At 38.8% G+C, this 24,707-nt stretch overlaps 1 protein-coding gene and 1 pseudogene across 4 annotated transcripts in view; both read right to left on the bottom strand.

Annotated features, from left to right (window-relative positions):
- The window catches only part of TMEM108 (transmembrane protein 108), a 365,980-nt gene that overhangs the window by 298,646 nt on the left and 42,627 nt on the right, over nt 1–24,707 (bottom strand). The gene's annotated exons all lie outside the window — the stretch shown is intronic.
- On the bottom strand, nt 18,742–18,833 carry LOC146397460 (U2 spliceosomal RNA; annotated as a pseudogene).

Below are 24,707 nucleotides of genomic sequence, written 5' to 3'. Positions count from 1 at the left end.
GACCAGACAACTGACATCATTCTGATGGTGACCCTCCCATGTATCAATGTTCACCATGACCAAGGCTGCACACATAAGGTGGCTGTTTGTGGTATCTGTGGCCATGGCACAGCCAATAATAATGACAAGATATACCTCCTTCATTGGTCCCAAAAAGCAATGTCAAGAGTTGTCATAATGCCACAGCTACACTACTCTTAGACTCTAGTAAGAGAGCTATTGAGATGTCCTTCAAAGAGTTTTTAATGTCAATATTTATTCTGAGTCAAACATTCAAATACAGTGTTAAAGTACTGTTTGGCACCATAAATCATGCAAAAACTCCTTATGTAATGAACTGCTAGCACAGACCTATAAAAATGGTTTGGAATTAATTTAGGAGGAGAACGCAGTGAGCTAAGCTTTGCTACTCAAAAAAGCAGTCCCAGCAGCAGTCTCGCCCCACAATTCCCCTATTCTCAGCATCGCCCTATTCCTACTACTCAGCACATTCTTCCAAGGCTAATCTGAGAACATAACCGTCACTGGAACACTCTTTCTCACCTCCAATCCCTTAGGCTGGCATTTACTGCCCCCTATGATCTATGACAAACCCTTCTCAACTTATCTATTACTTCTTTGTCTTATCCTCTTGCTACCTAATTTTCCTACTCAGTCCCTTCAGTTATATCCTGCACATTTGTGCACAACTTGGTCTCCTCCTCCACAACCTTCCTCTCTGCTCTTAAGAATGGTCCCATTTGCGAAAGTCTGGGAATTCCTGTGGTGGCTCAGTGGTAATAAATCTGACTAGTATCCATGAGGATGAGGGATGGATCCCTGGCCTCGCTCAGTGGGTTAAGGATTGGCATTGTTGTGAGTTGTGGGTGGTGTAGGTCGCAAATGCAGCTCAGATCCTGCATTGCTGTGGCTGTGGTACAGGCTGGCACCTGCAGCTCTAATTGGACCCTAGCCTAGGAACTTCCATATGCCTCGGGTACAGCCCTAAAAAGACAAAATAAATAAATAAAAGAATGATCCCATTTATGAAAGTCCAATTTAAGGCCTTCATGTTCTACCACCTCTGTGTGGCCTTTTCTGACCTTGTTGGCCTTGCAACACATGTTGTCTGCCCACAGATCACTCTTCTCAGATGCCCTTACATTGCTGGTTAGCGCTGGGCCATGTCTCCTCAAGAAGACTAGAGACACCTCAGGAGAAATGACCATGGCCATCCTTGTACTGCCCCAAATGCCTATCATGGGTTAAAATATTTGGGCCTTGAGAAAAACAAAAACAAAAACAAAAAAACTTTAAAGTCTACTTCAACATTCTAATAACAATCTATTTTTCTTCGTCAAACAGGTACAATACAATATGATGATATTTTTCTATAGCTCTCTAAAAATCTAAGGAAAGTGGGCTCCATTTCTAATGAAGGCATTATTTTGCGAAGGCACCAGTTAGTTCGATCTTGATTTTAATGACATAATAGGCAAGACCTAATCTGACACAGGATGACTACACAAGACAAAAAAGCAAAACCAAAACTCTCCTCTGGCTGCCTCTACATATGGTATATAGCACTGAAGGCTTGAGTGTCAAGGAAGAAAGATGGACATGGGCCTTACTCTCAAGATATCTATAGTCTTATTAGAGAGACAAGGTCCAGGCAAGCTAATCAGCAATGCCAGGGAATGTAAGAAGGGTGTTCTTGGGTAGACAGTGTGAGCCTGGCACAACCAGTCTTAACAAAGGAAGCAAGTTTTCTTCATCTGGTTCCGAAGAGCAATACTGAGAGCTGGCTGTCATAATGCCACAGCTTTGTGCTTTTTTTTTTTTTTTTTTTGCTGTGGAGTGCAGCAGCTTGATATGGGATCTCAGTTTCAAGACCAGGGACTGACCTGGGCCACAGCAGTGAAAGTGCTGAATCCTAACCACTATACAACCAGGGAACTCCTTTTGTGACTTTTAAGGGCCAGCATAAAACAAAAATGAAAACAAAAAAGCAAACATGAACAGAAAGAAAAAAAAGACATTCCCTTGGTTAACCCCTAGCCAGTAGAAGCCAGTGTCTGATCTCTCAGATGAGTGTTGGACAATAGAGCAAGTTGGCCAGTGCTGTAGTTATAAGATGTGGAGCCCGGGACATGGTTTCCAGAAGATTTATCCTAAAGTGTTACCAGATCCAAACTGGGCAGAACTACAAAGATGAGTCAGTGTGTGATGGGAACTCCTGAAGGTCATGCTCAGACTTTCTATCCAGCCCAGAGTTCTAGATAGTAGAGAGCAGGTCAGGGAGATACAAATCAAGTCACAGCCAAAGGGTATGACTGTGGAGCATGACTGTGGAGCCCAGAGAAGAGGGAGACCAGACGAGTCAGGTTTATCTTCATGAGGACTGCAGCCAGCCACTGCTGCACATCACTCAGTGAAGGTCCAGAACAGCCAAGCTCCTAAACTTGAGTCTATCTCTTCAGGGATTCCCAATGTTCTGAGCTACCTTTTACAAGTGGGAGCTTAGGATTCCTGGGACAAGGATTTCTGAACATCTGCATTTTTCCTAGTCATTTTATAATTTAAAAACTATTAAGCAGACCACTCCTTCCATAGCTATAGGAGTCAGGTGGGGATTGCACAGCTAACCCATAGCAGTGCCCAAACCACAGCATCCTGGACACAGAGCTCTCCCTTCTGCTAACAAGGTCTCTGCTGGATTTGGGCCAAATTAATGTAGCTAAATGAAATGTCCTCTCTCATTACCATGTCTGATCTATGGCAGTGCAAGGTGCTAGAGAATCATCCATTCTGTGGAAGCAAGACCATGTCCTGTTCTTCAGCGCATACCTCATCCAACGGAGGAAGACAAGACCTGTTTCACATGGATGATATTTCAAAGAATGCTCACTTTATGATAGTTCACCAAACTCTAATTAATTTATGCAGTTGTAGTTGTCTTATATTTAACAACAAAAAACTTTAGAGAAATGAGGCAGATAAATACTCTGCATGGTAAATATAATACAAGGCAGACAGAATTCAACAACTACTGAACCCTTGCTATGCCTCCAGTCCTGTACTTTACACTGTGTAGCATTTGTCATTTAATCCTCACCTCCAACTTACAAGGGTGGTTTTGTTTCACTTGCAGATTTGGTGGGGTGGGGGGAACTAAAATGCTCCAGAAATTAACTGAGAACTCTAGGTATATATGGCTCTAAAGTGAAAAAGCTGCTTTTACCTCTAGCCAATGCCAGACACAGTCCAGGAGGGGGCTCAAGTCAGAGGAAGCAGAGACAGTCACCAAGGGACAGCAAGTATTTGGGTATGCCAGCCCCTTCACCATTCTCTGGGCAGGATCAGTATCTGAGAATTCTATTTCTTTTCATGTGAAATTTCCTTAGTAAGCAATTATCAGTGTATCCTTTCTCTTCTTTTTTTAAAAAAATGCAGTTCAGCAAAAGAGAATTGAATGGAAGAGTTGAAAAAGAGAAAAGATGAAATTAGTAAAAAATAGAAACACTTGATTTAGAAAACTTATAAATTCCATCTCCAAAATAAGGTGCCACTCTAAAAATATTGCTCTTGAAGACAGAAATACTTTTTTTTTTAATCACAGAAGGCACACTGATTTAACTAATGGCTTTCAAACTTTTTCAAGCTCTAAAATCCATTAATCTAAATTATTCCTTCTATTCTTCCACAAAAGAAAAAATTAAAGTCATTACAAAAAAGAGAAAATCTAGTAAGAACATTCAACATGACATCTTATTGGGAAATTTTATTGTCATAGAAAGCAAGGAACAACTCAAAGATTAATAGGGTTATGTCAGAAAGACACAGGAACCAGATTAAAGAAACTTCCAGTGACCAACTTTAGGGGAGGGGGAAATGACTATTACTGTAACACAGTGAATAGATTAAAAAACTCATGAGTATACAGTAACACACATTAAAAAATAAAAAGGAAAAGGGAAATCCTTATAACTCAATCATATTCCTATCTCTTCTTACAGCCTCTGATTTGAGAATCAGTGCTGTGCTTTGGTGTTCCTTGCCCATTGGATTTTTGCTTCATATAGATAGCCCTTTTCCCTTATAAAAGGAAAATAAAGTGAATCAGCACCACAGTGGGCAATGCCTTTCTTGGCACAGAACAAAAAATTATCCTTCGGATACCTTTGAGACTATGAGGCAGAGGAAATGGGAAAAGGAATAAAAACAATTCATTTTATATTTAGATAAAGAGGCCTTTCGAGGCAAGAGACGCTGCCCCCAGTTTTGCACTGACTTTGTACCACATCTTGAATAGGCTGTATTCTCTAAATGTTTGCAAAGTTCAGTAATTTGTGGAGTTAAGATAAATATATATATATAAAGGAAGAAATATTCCTGGAAGGAAGAGATAGTAAGAGTAGTGTCAATCCTAACAAAAGCTGAAAGACTTCTTGGGGAGCTTCTGGAAGTAGAGACAGCTGTGTGGTACAACTGAAACACACCAGGCCCATGGTAGGGTCCTGGATAAGATTCTTTTTTTTTTATTTTTTTATTTTCCCACGGTACAGCAAGGGGGTCAGGTTATCCTTACATGTATACATTATAATTACATTTTTCCCCCACCCTTTGTTCTGTTGGAACATGAGTATCTAGACATAGTTCTCAATGCTATTCAGCAGGATCTCCTTGTACATCTATTCTAAGTTGTGTCTGATAAGCCCAAGCTCCCGATCCCTCCCACTCCCTCCCCCTCCCATCAGGCAGCCACAAGTCTCTTCCTGGATAAGATTCTTAACCCTGCCACCCACGATCTATCATCCTGGAGAAGCTCCTTACCCCTCGTGCTATGGTTTCCTGAAGGTCAGTCTCCTTGACCTTCATTCCCACTCTATGAGTCCATGGACGTCTGAACCTCCATCTCCCTGTGCTATGTGCCCCCTGGGGGGAATTAGCTCCCCTGTGCCTCAGGTTCCTCATCTGTAAAGTAGGAATGTTAACAGTTCTTGCACTTCACTTGCCTGCTGTGAGAATTAATGAGATAATATATCTAAAGTGCTTGGAACAGTGCCTGGCATACAGTAAGCATGCCAAGAATGTTAGCTATTGTTGTCATTTTGGTAATAAAAAATTGCAAGTACTATTTCTTTTGTTATCCAAAATAGTTCTGAAAGCTAATAATCCTTCAGAGACCAGCTCTGAGGGCGTCATCATTCCAGCAGGAATTGCCCCTCTTTGCCTCCCTTGTTCTCCTACAACACTGTGTCCTTTGATAGCTCCTGGATGTCTACACATTTCAGGATAAGTTAACTTCACAGCATCCTGCTCCAAAATATGGTGTAAGACCTTTTTTTTTTTTTTCACTAGAATAAGAAGACAAGGGAGGAGTGGTAGGAATAGGTCTAACAGATTGATTTTTTTAAAAAAATAAGAATAAAAGGAGCCAAACCAAAGGGAAACTAATTAACCAATTAAGCACTGGGATAAAACTGATTGACTAGAGAGTGTAGCACTCATGACTTAGGCTGGAAAGTCTGGTTATAAGACTGACAGAGACAGATAAATATTAAAGCTGGGTACATGTATGTGGTTCATGATATTGTTCTCTTTTGATCTTTATCAGTTGAAAATCCCTAATATTTTTTAATCTATGAAATTTTAAGATATCTAATGGTTGAAAATAAACCTCATCCTCCATATTCCTGGGGTATGGATTGCACAGATGAATGAAAACTTCCTGGCTGAAGATGCCACCAAACACAAACTTGTGTGCCCAAGGCACAGTGAGGTCAATCAAACCTAAACACAGGAGTCTGGAGCAGAGAAAGGTTTATTGCAGGGCTGAGCAAGAAGAGCGGGTACCTGGTGACCTCTAAGCCCCTAACTTCCCAAAGGGTTTCAGTAAAGTATTTTTAAAGGCCAAGTGAGGGGGAGGCAGGGTATGTGATTAGCTCATGCAGAATCTGACTGACTAATGGTGATGCAATCCTCAGGCTCCATAAGGTCTGAAGGCTGTGTGCCCATGATCATCAAGTAAGTAATTTCTTCCATTTGGTGAGGGTTTTAGTATTTGGGATACTCAGGAACTATTCATGAGATACTATTATCTGGGGACTTTCAGAGAGGAGTAACAGCAGAGCACATGGGGTCCATTCCAGGAAGGCCCCATAGGGTCCTCCTCAGTTATAAAGAGTAATCTCTTGGATGCCTTATCTCTATTCCCTATAACCATGTCAAGAGCTTCAGAGCATTATCTTCAACATCTTAAAGAATTTACTTATTTAGGAAGATCTTGGTTATGAACACAAAGGGAGAATAGTTTTTAGAATTACTATATATCCCCCTTCTGCATTACCTCAGGACTAGCTCCTATGGAAGGTAAGAAGGAAAAGCAATAGAGTCAAGGTGGAAAAAAACAACTTCGTTTCCCAATTACTCTACTGTCTCATCCCTCTGAAAGTCTTAGCAAAATGTAAAATGCGTTGTTTTTTTTAATTATATATTCCTTTATAACAAATCTGGAAATATCATTGTCTTTGGAATGCCCTCTGGGTTAGAACTATCTAAAAATAAAATATTACTTCAGGAACATGAAAAGAAATATAAACTGCCCAGTGAATGTGACACCACAAGGAGAATTAAACAAAACAAACAAAAAACTATGGAATACACTTCTTTCAAAGAGGGTCCCTTTTTAGTCCCCAGAGCTCTTAACTGGGTAGGTCTGGGGACAGTATTCAGCCAGGAGGAGAAGGTAAATAACATCTGAAGGTTGGATAAAGGGAAAAAATCTAAAAAAGAGCAAAATAGCTCATCCAAGGGGCTGTTCCAGTTTCCAGTCCACGTGGTAGTCATCGACCGCTCTCATCTGTCTCAGTCTGGGCATTCAGCCAACCTCCTGACCCTCAGTGTGTATGAAGTGCTGGGGGGGACAGAGTGAGAGGCAGTCTCCATGATGTGCTGCAACAGAGGCTCATGCAGAAACGGCTCAGCCTGGCTGAGGGGTGAAGCCGAGCATCAGAGGAGGGCTTCACAAGTACAGCTCTGAGAGAGGTAAAATGGTTTGATAGCCCAGCGCACAGACTCATGGCCAGACTGCCTGGATCACTGGCTCTGTGACTGTCATCAAGTTATTTAACTTCTTCTCACTTTCACAGTGAACAACTGGCTTTCTAAGAAGAGTTATTGTGTGAAAGGTATACTGAGAATTAAGTGAATATTTTGAAGGTCTAGAATAATGCAAATTCTTGGCAAATAAATGGCTATATAGTATATTGACCTAACTGAGGTATTTTGAGCATGAGAGAGGGTGATGCCAATACGTACACTGAAACAGAAGGAATCTACCAGAATTATCCAAGTAAATGGGACATTTGGTCTCCCTATACATGTGTTCATTGATATTACTGAAGGATGTTGGCCAAGCAAAGCAGCAGGGGAAGGATGTTATGGCAGAAGGACAACATGTGCAAAGACAGAAGGCAAGAGGCTGAGATGAGTTCAGGGAATTCAGGTTCCTTTGTCACCTGCTCCCATCGAAAGGTCTTCCTTTCCGCCAGAGATCTCAGTGCAATTGGTAGTCATGCCCTTGCCAGTGTGAACAACTGACACTCTTATTTCCCCCATTAGACCATAGGCCCCAGAGAAGCCTGGTTTTGCTCAGCAAGCTTGGTTACCAGCATAGTGGGCACTCTCATCTGTTGAATGGTTGTTGAAGGAACGTGGCATGGTAGAGGTGAGAATATAAAGCAGGCTACAGCAGTCATGAGATATGCTGCTCAGATTCATTTTCAACAGAGAACCTGCTACAAGGAGCACAGTTAGTTGACAGCTCCTAGCTCTGGGTCTGGATCTGCGTCCACTGTCAAGCTGAGGCTATATTCTCCCTAGGCAGTTGCAGTTAATGACTGAGCAAGGCTCAACATTCCTCACCAGCAGGGATTCCTTATGGGTGATTTTTGACCCAGAGCTTCTTGCTGGGTCAGACAAGACTTTCTCAGAGCTGTACTTAAGTCTGAGGCTCTTCCTACCCAACTGTCCTTTCTCTCCCCTTTCTTTTCTACAAATGTCAGATCAGCATCACATCTAAAGCTTTCCCTTCCTGTTCCTACTCCTTCTTCCCATTATCTTTCACAGCCATGTGTCCCTCCCCACCCCATACTCCCTATAAATTTCTTGCATTTGTAATCACATATTGGTATTTGCTTCCTAGAGGAATAGACCAACATGAAATAGAAGGTTACAGAGCTGAAGCATGAAACAGGAATCAGAGCCTCCAGTACCATGCTAAGAAATTTGACTTTTACCCTGGGAGCATAAAGGAGTACTGAACTATAGGAAAGTGGTGACAGATCTATGCACCACAAACAAGAGGGTAGAGAATGGCTTGAAAGAACAGCACAATTATCTTCCAGTGAAACACCCAGATGAGAAGTGATGAGAGTATGGATGAAAGCATAAGTGACAAAGCCTAACCACATGTCCTTGAACCATGCAAAGGAACAGTAATCACCCACATTTTACACCAGAAGAAATGGGTGCAATAGAGGAGAGCAGCTTACCCGAGTCATGAATCTGGTTAGCTTTACAGTCCATGCTCTTTTTATCAGACCAGACAGAGGAACCCAGAGGGAAAGTTTTAAGGAGCTAAAGAGGAAGATGTTGAATTTTGTTTGATATATGACAAAAGACATCCCATTTAAGGTCTGCCTTGATACAAAATTACATCCCCATAAGCATCAGAACCTAGTGTTTTTTGCAAAATCTGAGAAAATACCTAAAAATTATGCACAGAGCTCATAGTACTTCTCAATAACAATACTGACCTGCACTGGCTATCCTGGGATGCCCACTATTTATAGCTATCCTCCATATAAACATCTTTCCATCAGTATATAGCACTGAATGCCTACTATTTCTAGCTTCTGAGGCAGGAAGCTAGAAATAGTGTTGAAATAGTTTTACACTAATAATAGCCAGAAATAGTTTTTTTTACACTAATAATAATGAGGGTGAAAAAAATCAATATATGGAATCTGTCTTTAAGGATCTTAAAATTCAATGGAGGAAATAGATAGACATGTGAATAACTAAATATGTGGTCATAAGAGATATGAACAAAGAGCTATGAGAAGATATAGAAGACCATTGATTTCAACTAAAGAACTCAGGGAAGGATCTCAGGGCAGAAAGTGTTTATAGGGCCTTGAAGAAGGAACAAGCATTAGATAAAGCCTTCCTTCCCTAATCACTGTCAAAGACCAAAGGTGACTCACAAATTCCCTTGGAGGCATTTGCCCAGAGAAGGTAAGGCAAAGGCAAAAATGCAAATGAGTTGCTTATTTTCAGTATCACAATTCCCATTAGTCAGTTCTTTAGAAGCCCCTGTAAATTAATCACAAACCAAAGAATCTGAAATTCACTATTCCTTTGCCTTCAGATGCTTATTCCTACTTACTCAATATACAACAAAGAATGACTATGAGTGACAATTCCCTTGGACAAAATGACAACAGGTAAAGTATGTGAAGAGAGTCTGCTTCTGGTTATTTATGCCCTGGCATGCAGCCAGAAAATACCTTTGCTAAACAGGTCTAGAACCCCTTGCATTGGAGTAAGGTTTCTGGTCTTGTAGAGAAGCACCTCAGCTGCACTCAGCAGCTTCGCTATGCCTCTGGTGAGGTTCTTCCTTGAAGACACCTGCATCCCAGCAGATGAGCAAGATGCCAACTGTGGACAGGTTTTCTTCTCTACTTTCAAGCCTGCTCCATCTGCCATTTACTTCAGAAGGATAACTTTCTGGGACCCTTCTCATCTGAGAGGAACTATGAGCCCTTCTGATCTGCTCTTCCTTTATGTGCATATCCGGCAATCTCCAAAGAATTACTGGGAAGATTTGGATCACTGCGATTTTGGAGAGATCACTCTTTGGGACAAAGTCCCAGGTAAATGTAGTATGCAGTACATATTTTGTCTTAACTGACTAGCCTTACAGGCCCATTCTTTACATGCAGGAAACAAATCTTGGGGAAAATAAATGATTTGGTAAAACACAGCTACCAAGGCTCTCTTTCCCTCCTTATGTCAGCTCTTTCTGTGTCATTCTTCTAGGATCTAATTACATACCACTGCTACTGCTTACTGTCTTTGACCATTATATAACTAAAATATTTTCATACTATTTTTCAAGTTAACGGAAGGGTTCTTAAAGGTAAAAACCATGTCTTAAGTGTCTCATTCTCATCACAGTTTTGAGCAGAGAGCTATACACAAAATTATATATATATATATATACATTTTATGGCTGCACCCACAGCATATGGAAGTTCCCTGGGTCAGGGATTGAATCCAAGCTACAGATGAGACCTACACCACAATTGTGGCAACACTGGATCCTTAACCCATTGCACTGGACCAGGGACTGAACCAGCACCACCACAGAGATAACACCAGACCCTTACTCACCACACCACAGCAGGAACTCCAAGATCTCTATATTTATTTGTTGGACAAATGAATAACTTTTTGGTTCTTTAAAAATTATCAGTTCTGAATCACGAAGAAACAGACAATCTGACCAGAACATTCACTAGTTGTGAAGCTGAATCTGTAATAATAATAAAAGAGAAAATTCCCAGCAAACAAAAGTCCAGGACCAAACAGTTTCACCGGGGAATTCTACCAAACATATAGAGAAGAGCTAATAACTCTCCTTCTCAAATTACTCAAAAAAATAGAAGGAGACAGAACAATCCCAAGTCCACCAGTACCCAGATACCAAAAACAAAAGATACTACTAAACAAAGAAAACTATGGGCCAATATTTCCTGATAAATATAGATATAAAAATCCTCAAGAAAACAGTGGCAAATTGAATTCAACAATATATAAAAAAGATCAAGTGGGAGTTATTCCAGGGATGCAAGATTGGTTCAACATTCAAAAATCAATCAATCCACATTAACAAAAGGAAGGATAAAAATCACATGATTATCTCAGTAGCTGCAGAAAAAAATCATTTGATAGAATTCAACGTCCATGTATAATAGAAATCCTCATCAAAGTTGGTAAAGAAGAAACATATCTTAACATAAAAAGGCCATTTATGACAAACTCATAGCTAGCATCATGCTCAATGGTAAAAAGCTGGAAGCTTTTCATCTAAAATCAGGAACAAGATAAAGATGCCGACTCTCACAACTTCTATTTAATATAGTATTGGAAGTCTTTGCCGTAGCATTCAGACAAGAAAAAGACATGTCATTCAAATTGGAACAGAAGAAGTAAAATGGTCACTGTTTGCAAATGACATGATAGATAGACAGAACCCTGAAGTCTATAGAGAGAACCCTAAAGTCTCCACACAAAAATTATTAGAACTAATAAGTGAGTATGACAAGGTAGCAGGATACAAGATAAATATACAGAAATCTGTTGAGTTTCCTTTTACTAATAGTGAAATATCAGAAAGAGAAAATTTTTAAAATAATCTGGTTTAAAGTTGTATCAGGGAGTTCCCATCATGGCACAGTGGAAATGAATCCAACCAGGGACCAAGAAATTGTGGGTTCGATCCCTGGCCTCACTCAGTGGGTTAAGCATCTGGCATTGCCATGACCTATGGTGTAGGTCACTGATGCAGCGTGGATCCTATGTTGCCAAAGCTGTGGCATAGGCGAGTAGCTGTAGCTCTGATTTGACCCCTAGCCTGGGAACCTCCATATGCCGTGGGTGCAGCCCTAAGAAGCAAAATAAATAAGTAAATAAAATAAAATAAAATTGCATCAAAGAATAAAATACCTAGGAATAAACTTAACCAAGGAAGTAAAAGACCTATACTCTGAAAACTATACCACACTCATGAAGGAGTCTGAAAATGATTCAAAGAAATGGGAAGATACACTGTGTTCTTGGATTGGAAGAATGAATAGTGTTTAAATATCCAGGCTATCAAAAGCAATCTACAACTGTAATGCAGTTCCTATCAAAACACCATGCCATTTTTCCACAGAACTACAACAAAAAATCCTAAAACTTACGTAGAACCAAAAAAGGTCACAAATTGCCAAATCAACCTTCAGTAAAAGAACAAAGCTGGAGGTGTCATGCTCCCTGACATCTGACTATACTACAAAGCTATAGTAATCAAGACAGCATGGTACTGGCACAAAAACAGATACACAGATCAGTGGAACAGAATAGAAAGCAAAGAAATAAACCCCTGTACTTTTGTCAATTAATCTATGACAAAGGAGCCAAGAATATGCAAAGGAGAAAAGACAGTCTCTTCAATAAATGGTGCTGGGAAAACTGGACAACTACATGTGAAAGAATAAGATTAGAACATTTCCTCACACCATACACAATAATAAACTCAAAATGGATTAAAGTATTCAATGAAAGATCTGAAACCATGAAACTCCTAGAAGAGAACATAACCAAAACACTCTTTGACATAAATCATAGCAATATTTTGGGGGATCTGTCTCCTGAGGCAAAAAATAAACGGCACCTAATTAAACTTAAAAGCTTTTGCACATCAAAGGAACCCATGGACTAGACGAAAAGACAATCCACTGAATGGGAGAAAATACTTGCAAATGATATGACTGATAAGGCGTTAATATGTAAAATATGTAAACAACTCATACAACTCATTATCAAATAGTCAACCCAATTAAAAAATAGAAGAGTAAATAGACTTCTTTTTCCAAAGAAGAAATACGGATTGCTATAAAGCATATGAAAAGATAATCAATATCTTTAATCATTAGAGAAATGCAAATCAAAACAACAATGAGATTACCACTTCACACCAGTCAGATGGCTGTCATCAAAAAGTCTACAAATAACAAATGTTAGCAAGAATATGGAGACAAGGGAGCCCTAGTACACTGGTGGTAGGAGGTGGTAAACTGGTGCAGCCACTATGGAGAATAGCATGAAGGCTCCTCCGAAAACTGAAAATAGAACTACTGTATAACCTAGTAATTCCACAGCTGGGTATATAGTCGAAGAAAATGAAAATAGTAATTTGAAAAGATACATGCACCTCAATGTCCAAAGCAGTACTATTTACAATAGCCAAGACATGGAAACAATCTAAGTTGCCATCAACAGATGAATGGATAAAGAATATGTAGTGTGTGCATATGTGTATTTAAAAACACATGTGTGTGTTTATATGTACACACACAACAGTACACACAATAGAATATTACTCAGCCATAAAAAAGAAAGAAATTCTGCCATTTGCAACCATGTGGATGGACCTAGAGATTATTATGCTTAGTGAAATAAGTCAGAGAAAGACAAATATTCTGTATTATTACTTATATGTGGAATCTAAAATATAAAACAAATGAATATTTATAACAAAACAGACGCAGACTCACAGATATAGAGAATAAACTAGGGTTACCAGTGGGGTGAGGAAAGAGGTAGAGTATAAAGAGACACAAACTACTCCGTATAAAATAAGTAAGCAACAAGGATCTACTGTACAGCAGAGGGAAATATAATCATTATTTTTAATAACTTTAAATGGAGTATAATCTTTAAAAATTGTGAATCACTGTTTTACACCTGAAACTAATATTATATTGTAAATCAACTATATTTCTAAATCAATGTATCTATCCATCCATTTATAAGTTTCTTCTCCACTTTTTCTACAATATCCAAGCATAAGATATAACTAAGGGGTGTGTGTATGTGTTTTTATAAAGGGGGAACATTTCACATGTAGGAAATGAATAATTTAATCTTATTTAAATAGAGCAATTACTGAAAATAGATTGTCTTAAAACTCTTCCAGTTTTCAAATATTCAAATATTAGAATATTTCAAATTTCTAATTACTTCCTGCTAAGTTTCACTTATGTTTCAGTTGGTTATTCACGTAAATTACTGAGTCACTATCAATAATTTAAAATGGGAAATGTCACTAGTAATTCCATGGTTCTTCAGAGGGTGACATCTAGTAACTATGGCTTTACTTTTTCTTGCGCTTCTCTCATCCTTGCTTAATCTGTGTATGCTCAGCTCAGCAATTCAGAGCAGCTTTGCTGAGCACCACTCATTGCTACAAGGGGTTCAGACAGTAAGCCTGGGAAATGCAGTACACAGAAAGAGGCTAAGCCCTTTTGCAGGGATTAGGCAATTGTGGCTCCACCTACTTCCAAGGCTCTCCTACATTTTAACCTGGAAATCTGTCTTTTGGCCTTCAGCCAAATGGAACAGAAAATCAAAAATGTAATCAGCTCTAACATTTTGATTCTAGATGCTAAAAAATCCAAGGAAACAAAAAAAAAAAAAATAGGTTATAAGACATCAACTTTAGGGCAGAGTAGCTTAATTTTTATTACATACTTTGCTTCTGCAGCTTTTCTGATCCTTTAACTTCCCTTCCCTTTATGTTCTCCTGTTTATGGTCAACTGGCCCAGGAACTCCATTCCAATCTCCAGCATTTTGTCACAGAAATAAACAATAAGTTTCTCAAAACTCTAGGAGCAGTCTCAGCTTCCAGGAGACCTGGAGGAAGTCCCTCTCCCCACTGTGTCTCAGCCTCCTTGCAAGCATAGTGAGGATGGCAGTCATACCCCTGACTCCTCCAAGTGTGAGAACAACACTAAGCTGCAATGACAGACACATAAGAGAGTATTATCACTGCCTTTAATCTGTTCTCAAATCTTAACCTTTCACTCTTGCCTCTCAGTTTAGCTCTTAAATGACTGACTTTCCTAGACTCAAAGATTAGGGACCCTAGTGGGACAAGGTGTAAAATAAGTGAAATTCAGAGCTGCTAACCAAGATCTATTGGCTTTAAATACTTGTCTGACAAGGGAAAAAACATGCTGGGGGCCTTATAATCTCCTCCTCAAATCCTTGCTGAATCATGGCATTTTCCCTAGCCTATCCTCGTGGTTTTTTTCCTTTGTTCCTTGCCCATAATTCTCAGCAACTTCCACTACTGATCTCAAAAACCAAGAGGGAGAAATTCAGAAATCAGCTGTTTTCAGAGGGCTGTAACTGAAAGATAAAGAGGGTCAGGTATCATTAAAATCTGTGAATTGTGGGGAGGACAAAAAAGTTAAGCTGAGGCATTGATGCTATAACGAGGCCTCTGTAATGGCAAAGTGGATCTGGGCTGTTTCTCTGACAGGTTTCTCTTATTGCATCATTGACCTCTTTGCCTATTCATTTAGAAACATGATCCTCATCTCCACCTTCTCTTCCATCCCTTCCTCCACCACATTAGAGAACTCATCCAACCACTATCAGTCACCGCTACCAACCAGAGTGAAAAAAGCCCCCAGCTAGGAGAGTGGAACAGAATGAATCATGGTATCCACACAACTTCAGTATGTGTTGTAGAAGTATCTATTGGTATCTTCCCTGACTCACATTTTCTGAAGAAATTAAAAGCTCATCTACCTGACTGTAGTCCTTTATGGGCTGACAATATGACTCTTGGCTTAATTTTACAGAGTATATTTCATACATCACAAGGTCAAGTACATGTATTTAAAACTACATGTATTTTATTACATATATTGTATTTACAAGTACATGTATTAGAAAACTTGACCCTTAAATCCTACATCTGCTTTCCTCCCTCTCCAAGTCTCAATGAATCACTCTCCTTTAATGCCCCACATTGTCCAAAGCTATATTCCTTTCAAGATCCTCTCCTCCTTCCTTTAGACCTCATGGTCTCCAGATACCACCCCTTTTTCTAGCAGCTTGACTTGTGCTTCCTCACTCTTTCAGCCTCCTTTACATGCTTCCCCTTGAATGCTGATTTTTAAAGAAATGTTACTCCCATGTGGCTTTGTGCTTTTATTCTCACCTTTAGAACCATCTGTTACTTCCTCTATGACTCACCACTGGTACAAAGCAGGATAGAGCACCTTGTTTCCCACAGCAACAAAACACAGAGTGGACTAAATATCCTAACTTTTCTACCACCTCACAAAGGATAAGGAAAAAGGGAGAAGGAATTATGGCCAGAGAGGAGAAATTAAAACTACATGGATTTGCTAGATATGAAGGGTGATGAAAGAAAGGATGACAACTGAATATTGTGATGATGTGAACTCCTTGAGAAGTAAGATTACTATTGAATTAAGGTGCTTTAACTTGCTAGAAATTAGAGCGAAATAGCAAGAGATGTTCAAATCACTAGTGATCAAGAACTGCAAAAAACAATGAGATTTCGCTTTACACATAACATCCTGGCAAAATTTAGAAGGTTGGGTAATACCAAGCATTGGTGGGACTTGGGGAAATCTCTAAGTGCTAGTGGGGGGACTATCTAAGACAGCCATTCTGGAGAGCAATTAAATACTACTTGGTAAAATTAAGTATGACCCAGCAGTTCCATTCCCTGTGTGTGTATATATATCCCAAAGAAATGCTCATACACATTCAAAAGAGGCTGCTGGTGGCAGCATTGTTTGTGGGGAAGAGGAACTGGAAGCAATCTGGGTGAGCATCATTAACTGGACAGATGGGTAAAATGTGGTAGGTGTGTCATGGAGAAGCACAGAAAAGAGAAGGAGCAGGTTAGATGTATATATAGCAATATGGATAGTTTCTTAAAAACACAATGTTTAGTGGCAGACAAAGACATGAAATAGGTTTTGTTATGTGAATACAAAACAATATGAATTTTAGAATATACTCAAACAAGATATGTACGTAAACAAACTGAGATGACTGCCTTTAGGGGGAGAAGATCAGAATGGCATATGGCAGCCTACTGAATGGGAGCAGATATTTGCAAACAATACATCTAATAAGGTGTTAATATCCAAAAAATACAAAGAACTCATACAACTCATGATCAAAAAGCAAACCACCAAATAAAAAAGGGCAGAGTCTTGAATAAGCATTCTTCTAAAGAGGTCATTTAGAAGAGAGGAGCTCAAGGTAAGAAGAACAGAGAGAAGACAAGCAAGCATGAGTTTCAAGAGGGAAGAGATGGGGGAGCAGCTGGTTAGACATGATATGTGAGACAGATTAAAACAGACAGGGAAAAAGGATGTGTAAGTGCCACTGGGCATCATGGTTGGAACTCCCCTGTGGTTCTTGTTTAAGAAACTTTAGGAAAGATTTAAACCATTTTTCACTGATATCAGTGAAATATCAGACTATTTCTGACTGCTGGATGTTAGACAATTTCTGGATATGAAACTATACTGTGACTGACCCAAGAGGCTACTCAGTCTTACGCAGCTTATATAAACAATCAATTCAAATAATTTCCACTTGCCCAAATCTGATCATTTGAGCACTAAAATAATTAAAGATAGTAATGAATTACAAACCATTGAAAAAAATAATCCTTCAGTCCACAACTATCATAGATAGATGGAGAAACACATAAATGGTAGAGAAGGGCTCTTGCCAACAGCAAAATGTCCAGTGCTGATTGCCCAACATGCAAAGTGGGGGCAGGGAGGTCTGGAAAAATCATTTTGCAACAATCCCAGGAAAGACTGATTTAGGTAAGAATCATCATTGCACGCTAAATTTAGGGGAAAATATTTTAGAAGAAGCAAGATATTTGCAACAGCAACTATATAGTGGAGAAACTGGACATCATGACCAGGTAAACTAACTACCACCATAAATGTAAGACAGGTGGACATCAAGCACTTTTAAATGTAATTATCTCTGAAGGATCCAATACAACTTACATAGTTTCCTGACCAGGAATGCATAACCTGAATCTACTCATGAGGAACTATCACAGTGTTCCTCATTTTAGATTTGTTTATTTAAAAAAAAAAAAAAAGCTGTGGGGGCATGTTGTTTTCTTCAAAAAGGTGAATGTCAGTTGATAGTTTAGAAATAAACTATTATAATTATGATAAACTGATTTTTGTCAAAGGTGTCAAGGCATTTTGACAGGGAAAGAACTGTGTTTTCCATAAACAGTATTTGGACAACGGGATAACTTCATGCAGAAAGATTAATTTGGATCCTTGCCTCAAATTTCACTCAAAAATTAACTCAAGGTAGATCATAGATACAAACGTAAACTATGTAAGAAAACATAAGAAAATATCTTTATGATTTGGATTATTCAAAGATTTCTTAGAATCATCGAAAGCATGAAACATAAAAGAAAAATGATATATTGGACTTCATCAAACTTTAACACTCTGCACATCAAAAGGAAATATTAATAAAAATCATAGAAAATATCTGCAAATTGTATATCTAACAAAGGAGTCACATCTAGAATATAAAAATAACGTAAAACTAAAAAGAAGATAACTCAAATGAAAATGGGCAAAAGATCTGAATAGAGATTTTTTCAAAGAATATATAAAAGTGGTCAATAAACACATAAAAAAAGATTCAACATCATTAGTCATTAGGGAAACATAAATTAAAGCAATGGGATACTTCTTCACCCACTAAGATGGCTATCATTAAAAAGACAGAAAATAACAAAATTAGTAAGGATGTAGAGGAATTAGAACACTCATACATTGCCTGTAGGAAGGTAAAACGGTAACAGCTACTTTAGAAAAGAGTTTAGGCTAGAGTTCCCATTGTAGTTAAAGAATCCAACTAGGAACCATGAGGTTGCAGGTTTGATTCCTGGCCTTGCTTAGTGGGTTAAGGATCCAGTGTTGCCGTGAGCTGTGGTGTAGGTTGCAGACATGGCTCGGATCTGGCGTTGCTGTGGCTCTGGTGTAGGCCGGCTGCTACAGCTCCGATTGGACCCCTAGCCTGGGAACCTCCATATGCCATGGGTGTGACCCTAGAAAAGACAAAAAAAAAAAAAAAAAACTGATAAGAACAGATGCTACACTTGATCTTAGCCAAAAGGCCGAGAAGCGATTTCTCCAAAGAAGATACACAGATGGCCAGCAAACACATGAAAAAATGCTCAACATCGCTGATTATAAGAGAAATGCAAATCAAAACTACCATGAGATACCACCTCACACCAGTCAGAATGGCCATCATTAATAAATCCACAAATAACAAGTGCTGGAGGGGCTGTGGAGAAAAGGGAACCCTCCTGCACTGTTGGTGGGAATGGAAACTGGTACAGCCACTATGGAGAACAGTTTGGAGATACCTTAGAAATCTATACATAGAACTTCCATATGACCCTGCAATCCCACTCTTGGGCATCTATCCGGACAAAGCTCTACTTAAAAGAGACACATGCACCCGCATGTTCATTGCAGCACTATTCACAATAGCCAGGACATGGAAACAATCCAAATGTCCATCGACAGATGATTGGATTCGGTATACCAGATGATTGTGTATGATTGGTATATATACACAATGGAATACTACTCAGCCATAAAAAAGGATGACATAATGCCATTTGCAGCAACATGGATGGAACTAGAGAATCTCATCCTGAGTGAAATGAGCCAGAAAGACAAAGACAAATACCATATGATATCACTTATAACTGGAATCTAATATCCAGCACAAATGAACATCTCCTCAGAAGAGAAAATCATGGACTTGGAGAAGAGACTTGTGGTTGCCTGATGGGAGGGGGAGGGAGCGGGAGGGATCAGGAGCTTGGGCTTATCAGACACAATCTAGAATAGATTTACAAGGAGATCCCGCTGAATAGCATTGAGAACTATGTCTAGATACTCATGTTGCAACAGAAGAAATAGTGGGGGAAAAAACTGTAATTGTAATGTATACATGTAAGGATAACTTGACCCCCTTGCTGTACAGTGGGAAAATAAAAAAAAAAAAAAAAAAAAAAAAAAAGACTAAAAAAAAAAAAAAAAAAAAAAGAAAAGAAAGAAAAAGAGAGAAAGAAAGAAAGAAAAAGAGTTTAGTAGTTTCTTACCAAGAAATATATAATATCATGATTCAATTCCTAAGTATCTATTCAAGAGAAATGAAGAAGTATACACACACACAAAGACTTTTCATGAATGTTCATAGCATCATCATTCATAATAACCAAAACATGGAAACTCCTCATCAAGTGATGAAAGGATAAACAAAATAGTATGTCCACACAATGGTATTTAGCAATAAAAAGGAAAAAGTACTGATACATGCTACAACAAGAATGAACTTCAAAAACATTATGCTTAATGAAAAGTCAGATGCAAAGACCTCATGTTGTATATTCCATGTATATGAAATGTCCAGGAAAGGCAAATATATAATGACAGAAAGCAGATTAGTGGTTTCCTATGGAGCTGGATTAGGATCAGAGATTGACTGCAACTGGAAACAAGGGCTCTTTCTACAGTAACTGAAATGTTCTAAAACTGGACTGCAGTGATGCTTGCACAATTCTGTAAATTTACTAAAAATTATTGAGTTGTATGCTTACACTGGTAATTTTTATCACATGTAAATTCTATACCAAGAGAGCTGTTTTTTAAAAAATGTAACATCATAAAAGACATAGAAAGGCTATGGGGGAGTCCCCATTGTGGCTCAGTGGTAACAAACCTGACTAGTATCCATGAGGACGAGGGTTCAATCCCTGTCCCTATTCAGTGGGTTAAGGATCCAGTGTTGCCATGAGCTGTGGTGTAGGTCACAGATGCAGCTCAGATCTGGCATTGCTGTGATTGTGGCATAAGACAGCAGTTGAAGATCTGATTTGACCCCTAGCCTGGGAACTTCCACATACCATGAGTACACCCCCCAAAAAAAAAGGCTGTGGGACTTTTCCAGAATAAAAGAAAATAGTCATAACAACTATATGCAATAAGTGACCCTAGACTGGAGGGAACAATATGCTGTAAAAGGCATTACTGGGTCCCAGAATTGCCAAAGCAATCCTGAGGAAAAACAAAACAAAGCAGGAGGCATAACTCTCCCAGACTTCAGACAATATTACAAAGCTATAGTAATCAAGACAGTGTGATACTGGGACCAAAACAGACATACAGACTAACAGAATAGAACAGAGAACCCAAAAATAAACCCAGACATCTATGGTCAATTAATCTTCAACAAAGGAGGCAAGAATATAAAATGGGAAAAAGACAGTCTTTACAGTAAGTGGTGCTGGGAAAATTGGACAATTGCATGTACATCAATGAAACTAAAACACACCCTCACGCCATGCACAAATATAAACTCAAAATGGCTTAAAGACAAACAGAAAACAAGACACCATCAAACTCCTAGAAGAGAATATAGGCAAAGCATTCTCTGAAATCAATGGTACAAATGTTTTCTTAGGTCAGTCTCCCCAAGCAATAGAAATAAAAACAGAAATAAACCAATGGGACCTAATCAAACTTACAAACTTTCGTTTCACACAGCAAAGGAAACCATAAAAAAACCAACCAAAAACAAAAATACAATCTACAGAATGGGAGGAAATAGCTGCAAATGATGCAACCAACAAGGGTTGAACCTCCAAAATACACAAACAACTCATACAATTCAAAAACAAAAACAAAAACCCAATTGAAAAAATGGGGAAAAAAATAAACAGACATTTCTCCAAAGAAGACATAGAGATGACCATCAGGCACATGATAAAAATGCTCAACATTACTAATTATTAGAGAAATGCAAATCAAAACTATAATGAGGTACCATCTCACACCAGTCAGATGGCTATCATTAATAAGTCTACAAATAATACATGCTGGAGAGTGTGTGGAGAAAAGGAAACACTCCGACACTGTTGGTGGAAATGTAAATTGGTACAACCACTCTGGGAAACAGTATGGAAGTTCCTCCAAAAACTAAATACAAAACTACCATATAATCCAGCAATCCCCTTCTGGGCAAATACTCAGACAAAACTACAATTCAAAAATATACATGTACTCCTGTATTCATAAAAGCACTATTTACAATAGTCAAAACATGGAAACAAGCTAAATGTCCATTGACAGATGGATTAAGAAAATGTGGTATATATACATAATGGAGTATTATTCAGCCATAAAAAAGAACAAAATATGCCATCTGCAGCAACATAAATACAACTACAGTTTCTCATATTAAGTGAAGTAAGTCAAAAAGAAAAAGACAAATACCATATGATAGCACTTCTATGTACAATCTAAAATATGGTACAAATGAACCTATCTACAGAATAGAAAGAGTCTCACAGATATAGAGGACAGACTTTTGGTTCTGGGGAGGGGAGAGGAAGTGGGACTGACTGAGTTTTGGGTTAGTAGATGTAAACTATTACATTTAGAATGGATAAGCAATGAAGTCCTTTGGTTTAGCACAGGGATCACTTGGGACAGACCATGATGGAAGATAATACAAGAAAAAGAAAAAAAATATATATATATGAGTCATTTTGCTGTACAGCAGAAATTGGCACACCATTGTAAATCAACTATACTTTAATTTTTTAAAAAAACTTTACTGGGTCAATGTAATGTGGACAGTCTATCAGACAAAAGTATTATGCCAATGTTAAATTTACCAAGGTCGGTAATGGTACTGTGGTCATCTAAAAGAATATCCTTAGTCATAGGAAATACATACTAACATGTTTAGAGGTAAAGAACTATAAGATATGCAACAATTTCAAAGAAAAAAAATATATATATATACACACACCCACCTACATACAGAGAGAGGCAGGGAGAAAGTATGTGTACATGAATATGCAAATGGGACAAAATATTAACAACAAGTGAATCTGAATCTGGGTAATGGGTATGTAGGTGATCTCTGTACTGCATTTAAACTTTTCTAAAAGTTTTAATTTATTTCCAAACCAAAATTTTAAAAAGGTAAATTTCTACTGTGTACTTTTTGCATGTCAGGCACTATACAAAGCACTGGTAACACAGAGGGGGAAAAAATGTCCAAGCTCCTGCCTTCAAGGATATCAGACCTGCATTAGTTGGCTGTCCAATGTCCCTATCTCCTCAAGGTGAGTTCCCTGAGGGCAATTAAGTGTTAAAATTTAAAAGGGGGGCCAGGGAATAGAACATTCGGAGTTGCTGCTGTAGCCTGGCTCCCATGTACCCATCTCCAGCTCAGAACACAATTCATTTCTAACGACAAGTGGCTATTAAGTGAACAAGAATCAGAGAAACGATTCTTTGCAAAAAGTTTATTGTAGTCAGACCAGCGAAAAGCTTTTTCTATGGGTCATCTGCCAGGACAGTGCTTTGTTATAGAGTGTGAGTCCTTATAATGAAATGTTATAATGAGATTTAAATAATGCTCTCTTCTTAATAAAAAAAATTTTTTTGCCATGCCCACAGTATATGGAAATTCCCAGGCCAGGGATAGAACCCACATGACAGCAGTGACCCAAGCCACTGTAGTGACAACACCAGATCCTTAACCCATTGTGCTACAAGGGAACTCCCTCAATAAACATTTTTCAGGATTATATTTTTCCTTCACCACTGTATTCACAGCACTTCCCAAAAGTTGCATCAGAATTCTAAGACTTTTCTGGAGGAAAATCACTTAAAATTTGCTCAGCTTCTACAGATCACTGCCCACAAGCTGTGGAGAAGGGACAGTGGTATCAGGAACACCACAGCCCTGCAAGTGCCCAGGCTGGGCTGCTCAACATAGGTGATGCACCAACTGGATGAAACCAGTCTTGTGCATCACTCCTCTTCTTCCAGAAGCCAGGCACATCACACACACACACACACTGGGCATGTAGAAGGTCACTCTGAATCTGAGACTCGACAGGTACCAAAAAGGCTCAAGCCACTCTTCTCAGAGGGCTGAGAAGATAGGCTAGGACCTACAACAGTTGTTATACTGATGGTGCCACTCAGTGCCCCCAAGAGAGGAGCACTTAATGAGGTATGGCGAGGGGATGGGTTTTGAAACAAAAGAGAATAATGGGTAAAAATGCAGCAGTGGGCTTTTATAGGAAACTAAATTTAGAAGGACATGTTAAAGGTGGAAGGCTTTGGGAAGCATCAATCAAAGAAAAATTTATTATCCTGGAGGACAGAACTCTATCAGGTTTTGTGAGTAAAAATAATATATATTAAATTGTCAAAACCAAGGGAATATATACAGGTATACAAGACACTGAGGAAAAGCAGGTAAGTTAAGGGAACTGAAGGACATACACATGCTGGGAGCATGAGAGTGAAATGAGTCGGTTATATGGCTGGACTATGACCAAAGACAGCTCAAACCATAGACCACTCCCAGCTATGGGAATAAATTAAGGAAGACAGAATCCAGGATGACATACCAAGTGGTCTCACTATCTCCAGCTTAAGGGTGGGCCTAGAGAGAGGTTTGGGCATTATGCAAAGAGTGACATATGGAGGGGAAGGGCTTGGATGGAAAATAAAAGGATTTGTACTGAATTGGACCTTACATTCCTTCAGAACACCAGATTTGACTTGATCCTATTCATTTAGTTGATTTAAATACATAAATCCTCTGATGAATGTTGCCCCAACCATTTCTTCACACTACTGCAGAAATAAAGGAAAGTCTTGAGGGAGTAAGAGAAGTGCCCTTATTTTACTAGCTAGATCTGTATTTGTCTAATTACTTCATGGGTTATTTAAAAAAGAATTGGTTCTATGTAAAGACTCAGTGACAAATTAAAATCAACCATATGACTCAGTAAAGTTCCCTAAGAAAGTAGTCCAGGACCAAGAAAGTCAGTCTACAATCAAAGATGAAATGGTGCTATTCATAAGGAAACTCCTCCTAGTGAAGTCTTCTAAACTAGCGCTGTCTGCTACATCCTTATGAAGCTGTGCAGCATGCAGCAGTTCACTGCTCCACT

The sequence above is a fragment of the Sus scrofa genome, chromosome 13 (assembly GCF_054392235.1).
Source record: "Sus scrofa isolate SSC_HxYL_T2T_F1_AM1 chromosome 13, Sscrofa_HxYL_maternal_Yorkshire_Landrace_v2.0, whole genome shotgun sequence".
NCBI classification, from domain to species: Eukaryota; Metazoa; Chordata; class Mammalia; order Artiodactyla; family Suidae; genus Sus; species Sus scrofa.
The sequence above is the reverse complement of the archived record's forward strand: the minus strand, read 5'-3'. Positions and strand labels throughout refer to the sequence as shown.